Source organism: Martes martes, assembly GCF_963455335.1.
Source record: "Martes martes genome assembly, chromosome: X".
Lineage (NCBI taxonomy): Eukaryota > Metazoa > Chordata > Mammalia > Carnivora > Mustelidae > Martes > Martes martes.
The window spans coordinates 114,013,182-114,030,212 of record NC_137897.1 but is presented as its reverse complement, the minus strand read 5'-3'; the positions used below and the strand labels follow the sequence as shown (position 1 = coordinate 114,030,212).

General features: G+C 38.6%; 1 pseudogene across 1 annotated transcript in view; it reads left to right on the top strand.

Moving 5' to 3' along the window:
• Positions 1-10,031: 10,031 nt before the first annotated feature.
• Positions 10,032-17,031, top strand: part of LOC308337499 (lysophospholipid acyltransferase LPCAT4-like) — a 44,413-nt pseudogene continuing 37,413 nt past the window's right edge. Inside the window, exon 1 of the transcript in view lies at positions 10,032-10,101. The product of the transcript in view is annotated as a lysophospholipid acyltransferase LPCAT4-like (transcript). The remainder of the gene's footprint in view (positions 10,102-17,031) is intronic.

The window sequence follows — 17,031 nt, the reverse complement described above, 5'->3', positions numbered from 1 at the left end:
CATAGGAGGAATTTGGGAGTTTTCCTTCCATTTCTATTTTTTGGAACAGCTTCAGCAGAATCAGTGTTATTTATTCTTTAAATGTTTGGTAGAATTCCCCTGAGAAGCCATCTGGCCCTGGACTTTTGTTTTTTTGGGAGGTTTTTGATTACTGATTCAATTTTGTTACTGGTTATTAGTCTTTTCAGATTATCAATTTCTTCCTGTTTCAGTCTTGGTAGTTTGTAAGTTTCCAGGAAGGCATCCATTTCTTCCAGGTTGCTTAATTTGTTCATATAGTTGCTGGTAATAATTTCGAATAATTGTTTCTATTTTCTTGATGTTAGTCATGATCTCTCCCCTTTCATTCATGATTTTATGAATTTGGGTCCTTTCTCTTGTCTTTTGAATAAGTTTGGCCAGTGGTTTATCAATCTTATTAATTCTTTCAAAGAACCAGCTCTTAGTTTCGTTGATTTGTTCTACTGTTCTTTTGGTTTCTATTTCATTGATTTCTGCTCTGATCTTTATTATAATTTCTCTTCTCCTGCTGGGTTTAGGCTTTCTTTGTTGTTCTTTCTCCAGCTCCTTTAGGGTTAGCTTATGCATTTGGGATTTTTCTAATTTTTTGAGAGAGGCTTGGATGACAATGTATTTCCCCCTTCAGACCACCTTTACAGTATTGCATATGTTTTGGACCGATGTGTTTTTGTTCTCATTAGTTTCTATGAATTGTTTAAGTTCTTCTTTAATTTCCTGGTTGACCCATTCATTCTTTAGCAGGATGCTCTTTAACTTCCAAGTGTTTGAATTCCTTCCAAATTTTTTCTTGTGATTGAGTTCCAGTTTCAAGGCATTGTGGTCTGATATCATGCAGGGAATAATCTCAGTCTTTTTGTATTGGCTGAGACCTGATTTGTGACCCAGTATGTGGTTTATTTTGGAGAATGTCCCATGTGCATTCAAGAAGAATGAATATTCTGTTGTTTTAGGGTGGAATGTTTTGAATATATCTACGAAGTCCATCTGGTCCAATGTGTCATTCAAAGTTCTTATTTCTTTGCTGATGTTCTGTTTAGATGATCTGTCCAGTGCTGAGAGTGGAGTGTTAAAATTTCCTGCTATTAATATATTACTGTCAATCTGCTTCTTTATTTTGGTTAACAGTTATGATATGTAGTTGGCTGCTCCCATGCTGGAGACATAGATATTTACAATTGTTAGATTTTCCTGTTGGATAGACTCTTTAAGAATGATATAGTGTCCCTCTGGATCTGTTACTACAGTCTTTGGTTTAAATCCTAATTTGTCTGATATAAGAATTGCTATCCAAGGGCGCTTGGGTGGCTCAATTGGTTAAGCAACTGCCTTTGGCTCAGGTCAGGATCCCGGAGTCCTGGGATTGAGTCCAGTGTCAGGCTCCCAGCTCCATGGGGAGTCTGTTTCCTCCTCGGACCTTCTCCCCTCTGATGCTCCCTCTCACTTTCTCCCTCTCAAATAAATAAAGAAAATCTTAAAAAAAAAAAGAATTGCTATCCCAGCTTTCTTTTGAGGTCCATGGGCATGAAAAATGGTTCTCCATCCCTTCACTTTCAGTCTGGAGGTGTTTTTAGTTTCAAAATGAGTCTCTTATAGACAACATATGGATGGGTCCTATCTTTGTATCCAATCTGCAACCCTGTGCCATTTTATGGGAGCATTTAGGCAATTAACATTGAGGGTTACTACTGAAAGATATGTGTTTATTGTCATCCCATTGACTGTCTAGTCCCTGCTTCTATAGATTGTCTCTTTAAATTTCTGGTCAATATTACTCTTGGGGTCTTTCTTCTTTTATAGAACCCCCCTTAGTATTTCTTGCAGGCCTGACTTAGTGGTTACATATTCTTTCAGATTCTTCCAGTCCTGGAAATTCTATATCTCCATCCATTCTGAATGAAAGCCTTGCCAGATAAAGTATTCTTGGTGGCATGTTTTTCTTATTTAATACACTGAATATGTCTTGCCAGCCTTTTCTGGCTTGCCAGGTCTCTGTGGACAGGTCTGATGTTATTCTGATATTCCTCTCTCTGTACATAAGGAATCTCTTCCCCCTAACTGCCCTTAGGATGGCTTCTTTGGTTCTAAGATTCGTGAGTTTTACTATTACATGCTGGGGCCTTGGTCTGTTTCACTTGATCTTGGGAGGGGTCCTCTCTGCCTCTAGGACAGGAATGCTTGTTTCATTCCCCATTAGGGAAGTTCTCAGCTATAGTTTTCTCAAATATATCTTCTAGTCTCCTCTCTCTCTCTCCACCCCTCAGGGACCCCAATAATTCTGACATTGTAATATTTCATGGTGTCATTGATTTATCCAAGTCTGTTTTCATAGATTTTAAGCTGTTTGTTCCAGGCCTCCTCCTGTTCCTTCCTTTCTATCAGTTTATCTCCTAGATCACTAATTCATTCTTTTGCCACATTTACCCTAGCTGTTAAAATATCTAATTTAGACTGCATCTCATTCAAAGCATTTTTTAGTTTGGCCTGATTAGCTCTCATTTCTGCCCTTAAAGAACCTATGTTGTTGTTAATGGTTTTCTCAAGAGAAGCTATTATCTTCATAATTGTTACCCTGAAGTCTATTTCTGACATCTTGGTTATATCCATATCCATTATGTCCATGGGAGAGGCCATTGTCTTTGGTTCTTTTCTTTGTTGGGAGTTCCCCCAGTCATTCTGTTGAGGGGTAGTTGAGGGAATGTACAGAGTCAAAAATATCAACCACAATCCAAGCAAAGTACACCCTGGGAAAGTTCAGAGTGATTGAAAGCCACCACCAAAAAAGCCCAGCCAAAATGAAACCCAAGAATAAGATTTATAAAGTTAAAAAAAGGTGGAGTGAGGGGAAGGTGGGGGGGCTATAATCTCTCAGAGTGGGTGAGGTAGGGCATTTCAGTTCTTCCTGGGTATATTTTGTTCTCTTTGTTAGAGAACACTACTTCCCAGAGTTACAGGGAAATTAAAACTGGTATATATATGAAGGCAGTATTGAATAGAGAAAAAAGGACTACATTAAAGTTTATATCATATATATATATATATATATATAGAGAGAGAGAGAGAGAGAGAGAGAGAAAAGTATAGGTGTGAAAAAGTACTAGTTAAAAATTACCATGCAATACATTGTATTAAACATGTAGTTGAAATGAGTATGTAAAAAGAAAAAAAAGAGAATAAACATGAAAACAAATTTAAAAAAAAAACAGTTGTATCTAAGAAACACGCAGGCCATGAGGCAACACCAGGAGCTTAATATACTATTTTCCCCTGGTGTTGGGGTTTTACAATTTTATGGAGACCCTCAGGTTGTTGTCCTTTTGTTCTTTCAGCTTGTCTTCTGGGGGAAGGGCCTGACACAATGTTTTTCAGTCAATCCTGCTTGGGCAGAGTTGCCCTGCCCCCTATCAAGGGGCTCTGTGGAAACCAGTTTTTTGGGCTTTTGTTCTCTAGTGGCTTTTTGCGCCTTTTTGGAGGGTCAGAGCAAAGTAAACTGTCTGCACCCAGACCTCCGCCTCAGAGAGAAGCCACAGTCTGCTCCTCTCTGAATGGTCCAGAACATAGTATCCCCCTCTGTAAGTGCTGCTGAAAACTGCAGCCTCCTACAGGCAGTGCATGCCCCCAGCAATCCTCTCAGCAGTGGGCTCTGGTCCCCGCTTGTCTCTGCCCACTGTGCCTCCAAAACCACAAGTGATCCCGGCCTGGGTGGGTGTGGACAGCACCTGTGGCTGTGGTGATGGGCAGCACCCTGGGTCTACGGACTCAGGTCTGTGCCTCTGGCTGCCCAGTCCCAGCATTTGCCCCTTAGGCCCCTGTGTTCTGTTTGAACGCTGTTATCAGTCCCTTCCCATCCCACTGCCACTGCTCTCCAAGCTATCTCTGGTCCCCAGGCACAGGGCACTTTTGCACTGGGTTATTACTTTCCAATGGCTAGCTTCTGGTGGTCTTCTCCCCCTTTCGTTTATCCTCCAACATCTGTCCACACAATCACAACTCCATCCTTCATATCTCTTGACTAATGATCCTCTGCTCCTGTAGAGATCCAGACATATAATCTTATATATTAGGCTGATTTCATGGGTGTTCAGAATGGCTTGGTAGATATCTAGCCAAATTCAGGGGACCGGTTGAAACAGAGTTCCCCACTCCTCTGCCATCTTGCCCCCAACTCTGATTGTTATATCTTCTTGATGAATCAATGGATTTATCATTATAATGATCATCTTTGTCTCTTGTTACAGCTTTTGACTTAAAATCTAGTTGTCTGATATAAGTATAGCTACCTCTACTCTCTTTTGGTCTCCACTTTCATGAAATATCTTTTTCCATCCTTTCAGTTTGAATTATGTGAGTCCCTAAAGCTGAAGTGATTCTGCTGTAGGTAGCATATAATTTGGTCTTGTTTTTTTCTACATCCAGCCACCCATTCTAAGTGGAGAATCTAATCAATGTATATTGAGGGCAATTATTATGGGTATGGACTTACTAATGTCATCTTACTGTGTTCTGGTTTATTTGTAGTTCCCTTGTTCCTTCCTCTCTCTGTTGCTGCCTTTCCTTTGTGTATTGATGATTTTCTGTAGGGCAGTGCTTTCTCTTCTCTTTATCTATTGTGTATCAACTGTAGATTTTCACTTTGTTGTTTCCATGAGGCTTGCATAAAACATCTTATACACATAAGTTTATTTTAAGCTGATAAAACTAAACTTTGATCGCATGTGGAAATTCTACCTTTTTTATTCCTTCCTACCTCCATGTTTAGATGTCACAATTACATTTTATATGGTACATTTATTAACAAATTACTATAGCTAGAGTTATTTTTTAACACTTTCATCCTTTACCTTTTATACTAGAGTTAAGTAATAAATACACCACCATATTACAGTATTATTCTAAATTTGACAACATACTTACCCTCACCAGTGAGTTGTGTGTTTTTATATACTTACTTGTTATCAGTATCCCTTAACTTCTGCGTTAAGAATTATTTTCAGCATTGTTTTTGTTAGGTAGGTATAGTGTTGATAAACTCCCTCAGGTTTTGTTTGGGAAGTCTTTATCTCTCCTCCATTTCTAAAAGAAAACTTTGTCAGAGTATTCTTGGGTAACAGTTGTTTTTTTTTTTTTTCCCCCCATCACATCGTAAATATCATCCCACTCTCTCCTGGACTGCACAATTTCTACTAAGTGATCTGCTGGTAGCCTTTTTGGGATTCCTTTTTAAGTTATAAGATTTTCTTTTGCTGCTTTTCAGGTTCTCCTTTTGTCTTTCATTTTTGAAAGTTTTCTTATAATACATCTTGAAGACTTTTTTTGAGTTTGGTGACTTATGAGGTTTATGAACTTGGATATCCAAATCTCACTAGGTTAGGGATGTTCTCAGACATTATTTCTTTAAATTAATTTTCTGATCATTTCTCCCTCTTTCTCCTTCTGGAAGTCCAATAATTCACAAATTGTTTATTTTGGTGGTATCCCACAAATCAAGTAGATTTTGTGAATGATATAAGAAAGTGTTCAGGAGCACTTTTTTCCAATTTTTAAATTTTGTTCTCCTCTGTTAGATTATCTCAAAGAGCCTATTTTTTACTTACATGTTCTTTTTTCTGTGGATTTATTCTGATGTTGATGCTTTCTGGTACATTTTTTTTTTCATTGAATTCATTAAATTCTTCAGCTCCAGAACTTCTGTGTAGTTATTATTTTTTTAATGATTTGTATCTCTTTGTTAAGCTTCTCAGTTAGTCTTATATTGTTTTCACCCTGTCTCCCTGAAATGACATTCTTTATATTCTTGTAGTTCACTGACCTTCATTAAAACAGATATTTTGAATTCTATTTAAGATAAATACATGGCCTTTGGGGTTGGTTACTAGAAGTTTCTTGTGATCTTACTAATATTTCACATTTGAAGTAGCAACTGTCTTCTCCAGTCTTTACTAACTGCCTTCAGGAGAGGAAAAACCCTCATTTCTATACACCAATAATGAAGCATCAGAAAAAGAAATTAAGGAATCAATCCCATACACAAATGTACCAAAAGCAATAATATACCTAGGAATAAACCTAACCAAAGAGGTAAAAGATCTGTATTCAGAAAACTAAAGAACATTTATGAAAGAAATTGAAGAAGACACAAAGAAATGGAAAAGCATCCCATGCTCATGGATTGGAAGAACAAATATTGTTAAGATTTCTATATTACCCAAAGCAATCTACACATTTCATGCAATCCCTATCAAAATACCAACAACATTTTTCACAGAACTAGATCAAACAATTCTAAAACTTGTATGGAACCATAGAAGACCCTAAATAGCCAAAGCAATCCTGATAAAGAACAGCAAAACTGGAAGCTTCCCAATTCCAGACTTCAAGCTATATTAAAAAGCTGTAGTCTTCAAGACAGCATGATACTGGCAAAAAACAAAAAACAAAACAAACAAACAAACAAAAAAACCCACCACCACCACCAACAAAAACCCACAGACACATACATCAATGGAACAGAAGAGAGAACCCAAAAATGAACCTACAAGTACATGGTCAACTAATCATTGACAAAGCAGGAGAATATCCAATGGAAAAAGAAAGTCTCTTCAACAAATGATGTTGGAAAAACTGGATAGCGGGGCGCCTGGATGGCTCCGTTGTTAAGCATCTGCCTTCAGCTCAGGTCACGATCCCAGGGTTCTGGAATCAAGCCAGCATCAGACTCCCTGTTCAGCGGGAAGCCTGCTTCTCCCTCTCCCACTCTCCCTGCTTGGGTTCCCTGTCTTGCTGTGTCTCTCTCTGTCAAATAAATTTTAAAAATCTTTAAAAAAAACTGGATAGCAACATGCATAAGAATGAAACTGGACCACTTTTAAAATTTTTTTTTATTTATTCATGAGACAGAGAGAGCAAGAGCAAGAGAGCACAGCAGGGGGAGGGGAGAGGGAGAGGGAGAAGCAAGCTCCCTCCTAGGGAGCCTGATGTGGGGCTTGATCTCAGAATCTTGGGGTCATGACCCAAACTGAAGGCAGACACTTAACCAGCTGAGTCTCCCAGGTGCCCTGAACCACTCTCTTACATCATACACAAAAATAAAACCAAAATGAATGAAAGGCCTAAATGTGAGATAGGAAACCATCAAAATCCTAAAAGGAGAATACGGGTGGCAACCTCTTTGACCTTGGCTGTAGAACCTTCTTTACTAGACATGTCTCCAGAGGGAAGGACAGGAAGAGCAAAAATGCATAGTTGGGACTTCGTCAAGATAAAAACCTTCTGCACAGCAAAGGAAACAATCAAAACTAAAAATCAACTGATGGAATGGGAGAAGATATTTGCAAATGACATATCTGATAAAAGTTTAGTATAAAATCTATAAAGAACTTACCAAACTCAACACCCAAAGAACAAATAATCCAGTTAAGAAATGAGCATAAGATATGAATAGACACTTTTCAAAGAAGACATCCATATGGCTAAGAGACACATGAAAAGATGCTCAACATCATTCATCACCAGGGAAATACAAATCAAAACAACAATGAGATACCACTTCATGCCTATCAGAATGGCTATTAAGAACACAAGAAACAACAGGTGTTGATGAGAATGAGGAGAAGGGGGAACCCTCTTACACTGTTGGTAGGAATGCATACATGCAACCACCGTAGAAAACAGTATGAAGCTTCCTCAAAAAGTTAAAAACAGAACTACTCTATGATCCAGCGGTTGCACTACAAGGAATTTAGCCAAAGGATACAAAAACACAGATTCAAAGCGGGTATATGCACCCAATGTTTATAGCAGCACTATCAGCAATAGCCAAACTATGGAAAGAGCCCAATGTCTACAGACCGATGAATGGATAGAGATGTGGCACCTACATGCAATGGAATATTACTCAGCCATCAAAAAGAGTGAAATCTTACCATTTGCAATGATGTGGCTAGAGCTAGGGTGTATTATGCTAAGCAAAATAAGTCAGTCAGAGAAAGACAAGTACCATACAATTTCACCCATATGTGGAATTTAAGAAACAAAACAGATGAACATATGGGAGGGGAAATAAGAGAGGGAAAGAAACTGTAAGAGACTCTTTTTTTTTTTTTTTAAGATTTTATTTATTTATTTGATAGAGATTACAAGTAGGCAGAGAGGCAGGCAGAGAGAGAGGAGGAAGCAGGCTTCCCGCTGAGCAGAGAGCCCGATGCGGGGCTTGATCCCAGGACCCTGGGATCATGACCTGAGCCGAAGGCAGAGGTTTAACCCACTGAGCCACCCAGGCACCCCCTGTAAGAGACTCTTAACAATAGGGTTGATGGAGGGATGTGGGTGGGGAAGATTGGCTAAATGGGTGATAAGTATTAAGGAGGGCACTTGTTATGATGAGCACTGGCTGTCACATGTAAGTGATGAACCACTGAATTCTACTCTTGAAAACAATATTGCACTCTATGCTAACTAACTATAATTTAAATAAAAATAAATATAGATAGAGAGAGAGAGACCCTCTGTCAGCCCTGCTAGAGATTCTAAGGCTTTTTCAGGCCTATGGATACATCTGACCCATACTTCCTTCCCCCTCTTGTGGCAGAATTCTTAAGCTTGTATTTCTTTTGATCCTGCAACACACCGGGCCAAGCACGAACAGCTTCCCTTCAGTTTCTCTAGGGTGGAACTGAAGTCCAAGCTTGTAGTCTCTCTTTGGCATCCATCTTTAGTCTGGCTTTCTGTGTATGCTCACTAGCCACCTGCCGAAGTTCACTTTTGTTTCCACTGAGAGCATGCACAAGGAGTTGACCATAGGATGTGGGGGTGCATGTATGAGGCATGCCAAGCACTAGGTGTGCCCATAGGCCAGTTGGTGGGATATGCATGTGAAGTGTCCCCCATAACTCGTGGGCAAGCTTCTGGATGGAGTCCATGATGCAGTGAGTAGAATCTTCATCCCCTTTCTGCCATTCACCTAGCCTCCTCCCACCGTACCCCCACGTCATGTAGCTCCTGACTCAGTACAACTCTCTAATGCATTCGAACTTGTTTCTTTCCCCTCAAATGGTATGCTGGAGCTTCTCCACTGGAAACCTTGACTTCCACAAAACTCTCTCATCCGTGGGTGATTAGCTAAGACAGTATTCTCCAGGGGCTCCCATAATGCAGCCAAGAGAGGCTGGAGCTGGTTCTTGGGTCACTGCAGAGTCCACAGCTAGGACTGAGGTCTGTATGCTATTACCCGAAGCACAGGCAGGGAAGACTCCTCTAGGGTTCCTTGGCATATGGCCCTGGATCCCACAGTTCCCACAAAGGCACTTTTATCTATGGATGGATGCCAGATTGTTGTTATGGAGGGACAAAATGAAGGACATCTTATTCAGCCATGTTGCTGATGTAAAATGCCTGATTCTTGTCTGTCTCATGCACTTGAAGATAAACACGTATAAATGGCATCATTGAGACATTTGACACTTGAATTCCTCTGTGAATTAGATAATAATATTGTATCAGTGTTCAATGTCCTTATTTTGATAACTCCATTGTGGTTATGGTAGTTAAGTAAGAGATGTCTTAGGGAAAAGACACCTAAATACTTAGAAGTAAATGAGCACGTGTTTAACTTATTCTCACATGATGGGGGGCAGGAAAAGTGAAAGAGAAACTGAGGGAGAGGGAAAGAGACAAAGAGAGAGAGTGTGCAAGTGATGGGATGAATGGTAAACAACTAGCAAAAGTGGATAAAACATACTCTGTATTTCTTGTACTATTCCTATAAATTTTTTGCAAATTTGAAATTATATAAAAATAAAGTAGGCAGTGCACCTAGTGGTCCTGTGGATCTGTCTTGTGCTTTGAAATTGTTGGGATGGAACACACTCAGGGACTCCCCTTCCTCCAGCTTCCAACCATTCTCTAAACTTCTCTGCAGTTACTGCTTCTGGGGCCATCCTCTTGTCTATCATCTGCTTCTGGGACCAGCCAAAACTGGTTTTTTTTTTTTTGTGGTTAGTTTATTATTACCAACCATGAGCTTCCAGGCTTATCAGAATTATTCCACCAAGGTGGAGGCTGCCATCAACTTCATGGTCAACTTGCGTCTGTAGGCCTCCTATATCTACCACTTGCTGGGCTTCTAGAGGAAAACCACGTGGCCATAGAGAGTGTGGGCTACTTCTTCTGCAAGATGGCCCAGGAAAATGGAAGAGTATTAAGTGTCTCTCGAAGATACCAAACCAGTGCAGCAACTTTGCCCTCTTCCAGGACAGGCAGAAACTCTCCCAAGACAAGTAAAGTGGCAGCCTAAATGGAAGCTGCCACAGTCCTGGGGAAGTACATGAACCAGGCCCTTTTTACGTTTATACATCCTGAGTTCTGCCCTCACATAACTCATCTCTGTGACTTCCTGGAAAACGGTTGCCTAGATGAGGAGGTAAAACTTATCAAGAAGATGAGTGACCACTTGACTAATCTTAACAGGCTAGTCAGTTCCTAATCTAGGAGCCCTCCAAGGGCACACCTAGGAGCCCCTGAAGCCCAGCAGCCTTTGACGGGCCCCTCTTGTCCCGCTGGTATCAGGGATTCTGCCCAAGCCTCTCTCTTCACCCACCAGGCAGCTTTTCAACCACCTGGATCACTAGGCCAGGCCATGGGCCAAATGCATACAATAACACTTTTTGCAGCACAAAATAGAAAAAAAGAAAAGAAAAAGAGAGTAAAATATTACATCCAGAATATACATGGTGCTATGAAAGCACACAATATAGGAACCTAACCTAGTTTATAGGGCTAAGAAGACCTTTCCTGAAGAATTATTCATGATGTGGCCCCTTTGGGGCAGTCATCAGTCTTAGGTGTCCACAACCCCACTTTTGTGTTTCTAAGATATTTCTTGAATTATTCGCACTTTTGGAATTTTGGTAACTCTTGAGGTGTCAATGCAGAATGCATGGTCATAGCTAAAAAAAAAAATGGAAGGGATTTAATGAAAGTAAAATGACACTATTTCTATGGAAGTAAAATTTTACCTAGAAGATTCCTACTGGGCCACATCATAATCAATATTTAAAAAAAAAAGATAGGCTACAGTTGATACTTCATCTCTTGCTTGTTCTGACTTTCTGTGCCTGATAGGAACTATTCTCATCACAGTGTGGTTGAAGGTTACACCCCACTCATAGATACAGAGATGGGCAGACAAAGCTCGAGTAAGCCTCAGAAGCTACAGACTTGAGAGGGTCTTCAGGGTCCTGTCTAATGAGTGGTTTCTGACCCCGCTATTCACTAACTTCTTATAGTTTTTGCTGCTATGTAATCAAATACTGTTCCAGAAGTTGTGAAAGAGAAAAGAAAACATGAAGGGATCTTTGGTTCCTTCCCCAAATGGGCAGTATAGTGAGAACAATATAAATGTATATAAACACTGAAATACAAGGCGACCATAATCAAGGCAAACTGAGATTTCTATTATGAGTTAGAGCATATATGGGAGTCTACTTTGTTCATTTGTTTCCCAGAAAGAGATCTTAGGCTACGTGGGACTAACAACATAGTTTCAGGAGAATGCAGGAACCGCTTATAAGTGTGCCTCTGAAGCTTTGTATTTTTTTTTGAACATATGTATTTATTTGTTTTTTTAAAAAGTTTATTTTTAGGGGCACCTGGGTGGCTCAGTGGGTTAAAGCCTCTACCTTCGGCTCAGGTCATGATCCCAGGGTCCTGGGATCGAGCCCCGCATTGGGCTCTCTGCTCAGCAGGGAGCCTGCTTCCTCCTCTCTCTCTGTGCCTGCCTCTCTGCCTCCTTGTAATCTCTGTCTGTCCAATAAATAAATAAAATCTTTAAAGAAAAAAGTTTATTTTTAGTAATCTCTAGATCTAACATGGGGTTTGAACTCATGGCTGAGTTCAAGAGTTGCATGCTCTTCCAACTGACCCAGCCAGGTGCCCCAGAAGCACTTTATTTCCTATATCTAAAATATTTATACTATTCCATGGAAGGAGACATTTATAGTCTGAGATCATCTGAAAAGGGAAGCAAATTTGGGTAGTGGGAGGAATAGTATCAGCACCTGAGAAGAAACTAAAATTACCTCCTGGCTTACTTTAACAATATTTTAATGTTGTAATAGTTTAAAGATTGATTTATTTGAGAGAGAGAGAGAGAGAGCAAGTGCGTGCTTGAGTGGGGGTGGGGAGCAGGGCAGAGTGAGAGAAGCAGACTCCCCACTGAACACAGAGTCCAATGAAGGGCTCCATTTTACTATTCTGAGATCATGACCTGAGCCTGAGCCAAAATCAAGAGTCAGATGCTTAACTGACTGAGCCACCCAGGTACCCCTAATGTTATAGTACTTTAAATAATTTATGTTCTTTTTCAAGTCTTTCTTACTAATATCAGCAAAAGAGTCAGAGCAAATATTTCAGAAATTAACACTTCTCCCAAATTCTAAACAAAACCATAAATAATCCTTCAAGAATATTTTGTCAGAAATATATGTTCTAAGATGAAATCCTAATAAAATATTCTAAATACCAAGGTGCTGAAATACATGATTATATAAAAAATCAGAAAACGCAAACCGAGATATCCCATTCATTTTTTTTGCATTCAGCTTTAAATTAAATTAAAAAACTATGCCAGTGCTCTTAATAGATGATATTGTATATACATCAAAAAAACCTCTGAGGCTGTAGTATATTTTCCATTATACAGATAAAGAAACTGATGCACAAAGTGGATGATAACTTCTCAGCGTCACATAACATATAAAATGTATGTACATATAGAACCTCTTATGAAAATAATGTTTAGATAATGAAATAAATATCCTTTTCAGATTTCTCACCAGAGGAGACTGACTTCATTTTTAGCCTCCAATTTTTCTTTTAGAATAGTATAAACACAAAATAGAATATAATAGAAAGTACCTAATTATTTTTCCTACAATTATTTATTTTTGAATCATGGCATTTTATTTACTCAATAAATATCCTCTAACTTCTTTTTCATCTTTTTACATATATTCTTGGAACTCCTCTTTTTTAAAATTTATTTTAAGCTCCTGAAATGATAAATTGTATTCTGGGTCATTGAAAGAATTTTCAGACAAGAGTTTTAAAGCACTCTCCTTAATCACTAAGACATCATGAAGAATGAAAGAATTGATGAAAAATTATGATAAGCAAACCACATCATAGTTTTCATACGGAATTTCATAAGAAAGCATATTCTCTAGACTATCGTCCAATGTATTTGACAGTAACACTGGACACATGTTTACTGGACTGTTAGAGAGATGTCTTGCGAGCATTTGGAAAGATATGTAGGAGCGCTCGTGAACACTTGCAATAAACCATGTCCGAAAAACTAATTTCCTTTGTTGGAAAGATCACTGCAGTGGTGGACGAGGGGGTGGCTGCAAAGAATAGAGCATAACTCTCATTGTTAATATCCCTCCTGCTGTATTCCTTCTATTCTGTGTAGTGCTGCCAAATGAAACGTCCAGTTTTAAATGATGAGAATTTGCATAATTTCAGTATTACTGAAAAATTGGGAAAGAAACAGAGTATTAAAATTATACCCCAAATGAGAAACTGTCAACAGCAACTTCAAAGGATTTTTTTAACTTGTTCCTTTGCTCTAGGTAGAATACTGGCCAGCATTAATTTAACAAGGTTTTTTTTTTTTAAATTGTTTTTCAAGATAATTTAGGGATTTATCGACTCATGAAACTGTGATAGGTTCTATCAGGAAAACCCTGCATCTATGTGATCTATAATTGCTTTTCAAACTTCCACAGCATTTCTAAATCAAGCCCTGGTTGTTAATTAACATGTGGAAATGGGAAGATATCATTATTCTCTCTATATCCCAATTGTTTCCATTGTAGTCTGTGTTGCAATTCTACTTGAGAAAGGATTTGAAACATTCATGAATGTCTTTAAGGCTTGTAAGCAACTCATTATTTTCATACTGTATGAGAATGGTAATGTAAAAATCCTAAATCTGTAACTTCAATTTTAGGACCTTGCCAAGTTCCCCCCGAGACATTATAGAATTACTGACGAATCCCTATGAAAGCAATTTCTATTACTGCAGCATTAAAGTATTCTACTGGCAGTGAACCCCATTACAAAACTAGCATTGAATGTTGGGGGACAAGATCAGCATACCCTTATAACAGCTACCAGGTTTTTCTATATGTAATTTCTACTTCAAAAAATATTAAATATATAACTTTTACCTGTGATTAACAGAGAACAAACTGGTGGTTTGCCAGAGGGGAGGCAGGTAGGAAATGGGTGAAACAGGTGAAGGGATTAAGAGGTACAAACTTCCAGTTATAAAATAAATAGAGATGAAAATTGCAGCATAGAGGATATTGGTGTGAATACTATAGTAACACTGTATGGTCACGATGCTTATCTTGATAAGCACAGAGTAATGTATAGAATTACCGAATCACTATATTGTACACCTGAGACTAATGCAACATTACATGTCAATTATACTTGAATAATAACAGAGATAAATGCTGAGAAAACATGTAAAACTGAGAAAAATAATCCAAGAAAACACCTATAGTTTAATGATCCAAGGATGGAAACTAACATGATTGTATATTTTCCACATTTTCTCTACTTGAATGTAGTGCACGCCTACAGTTTACCCACAGATTGGAATCTTACTCTATAAGCTCTCACTTTATAGATTTTTTTCCACTTAACAATACACCATCACCATTTCCCCATGATATTAGATGTTCTACAAAGTATTATTCTCATAGGTACATAGTTGCTGTATGTTTAAGGCCATAACTTAGATACATGGTATAGTGGGAATTGCATGCTTTATTTATTTTTTTAATTAAATTTTTTATTTATTTTCAGCGTAACAGTATTCATTGTTTTTTCACCACACCCAGTGCTCCATGCAATACCTGCCCTTCCAAATACCCACCACCTGGTTCCTCTGACCTCCCACCCCCCGCCCCTTCAAAACCCTCAGGTTGTTTTTCAGAGTCCATAGTCTCTCATGGTTCACCTCCCCTTCCAATTTCCCTCAACTCCCTTCTCCTCTCCATCTACCCTTGTCCTCTATATTATTTGTTATGCTCCACCAATAAGTGAAACCATATGATACTTGACTCTCTCTGTTTGACTTATTTCACTCAGCATAATCTCTTCCAGTCCCGTCCATGTTGCTACAAAAGTTGGGTATTCGTCCTTTCTGATGGAGGCATAATACTCCATAGTGTATATGGACCACATCTTCCTTATCCATTCATCCGTTGAAGGGCATCTTGGTTCTTTCCACAGTTTGGCGACCGTGGCCATTGCTGCTATAAACATTGGGGTACAGATGGCCCTTCTTTTCACTCCATCTGTATCTTTGGGGTAAATACCCAGTAGTGCAATTGCAGGGTCATAGGGAAGCTCTATTTTTAATTTCCTGAGGAATCTCCACACTGTTCTCCAAAGTGGCTGCACCAGTTTGCATTCCCACCAACAGTGTAAGAGGGTTCCCCTTTCTCCACATCCTCTCCAACACACGTTGTTTCCTGTCTTGCTAATTTTGGCCATTCTAACTGGTGTAAGGTGGTATCTCAATGTGGTTTTGATTTGAATCTCCCTGATGGCTAGTGATGATGAACATTTCTTCATGTGTCTGGTAGCCATTTGTATGTCTTCATTGGAGAAGTGTCTGTTCATATCTTCTGCCCATTTTTTAATATGATTGTCTGTTTTGTGTGTGTTGAGTTTGAGGAGTTCTTTATAGATCCTGGATATCAACCTTTTGTCTGTACTGTCGTTTGCAAATATCTTCTCCCATTCCGTGGGTTGCCTCTTTGTTTTGTTGACTGTTTCCTTTGCTGTGCAGAAGCTTTTGATCTTGATGAAGTCCCAAAAGTTCATTTTCGCTTTTGTTCCCTTCGCCTTTGGAGACATATCTTGAAAGAAGTTGCTGTGGCTGATATCAAAGAGGTTACTGCCTATGTTTGATTGTTTAACTCATATGCTATAGTTTAATCTTTTAAAGAAGATTTGTGTTTTCAGTTAATTGAACCTCAAGTATTTTCCCAAAATATCCCTTTCTAAATAGTCCATAATTTATATGTGTTTTACCTCTCATCACTTGTAGCACTAAAATACAAAAGACTTTAAAGTAGATAAATTATTTCAGAGAATTTTTTCAAGTGTAGTGTAGTTTTTTTCCCAAATATATGACAGAAAGTATATACAAAACAAGCATCCCTGGATGGTCTGTGAAGTTTTCTCCGGAGAAACAGCAAAATTCGAGTACGTGAGATTTACTTTAAATGAATTAATCTATTGTCATTGCACAAATAGCAAAGGAGGAATTTTCTATTCATCATTATCCATAAAATTCTTGTGTATTCTGAAGTATAAACACCACGGGGGCGCCTGGGTGGCTCAGTTGGTTAAGCGTCTGCCTTCAGCTCAGGTTATGGGCCTGCTTCTCCCTCTGCCTCTGCCCCTCCTCCTGCTCCTGCTCTGTCTCACTGGCTCTCTCTCTCAAATAAATAAATAAAATCTTAAAAAAACACATCAATTTAAAAATATTATAAGCAACATGATTAGAAAAGCCATGAGTACATGAATAAGAGACAAGAATAGACTTGTTTCTGAAATACTCAGTATAATTTGAAATACATTCATCTTGTCTGCTTCTTCATAATTAGTTCAAAAGCATGGAATATCCTTAATTCTCAAAGTTGAAGTACATTTGTTTTGTCAATACTTTGATGAGTATATGCAGTAATTTCTTAAAGTCAAAAAAATAAGATTCAAGGAAATGAATTCCTAAAATATTTAACATTTTTTATCCAGTCATTATTGTAAACAATACCAAGTTTTACAAAGACACCAATTTGTCAAACACTTTGCCCAATATTTGCATGAATGTGTATGTGGGCATGAGCAATGCATACAAATGTGGTTTTAAATCTTTCAACACAGAACAGAGGAGCTTGACCAACAAGCCAAATGACATTCAGACAAAAGAGT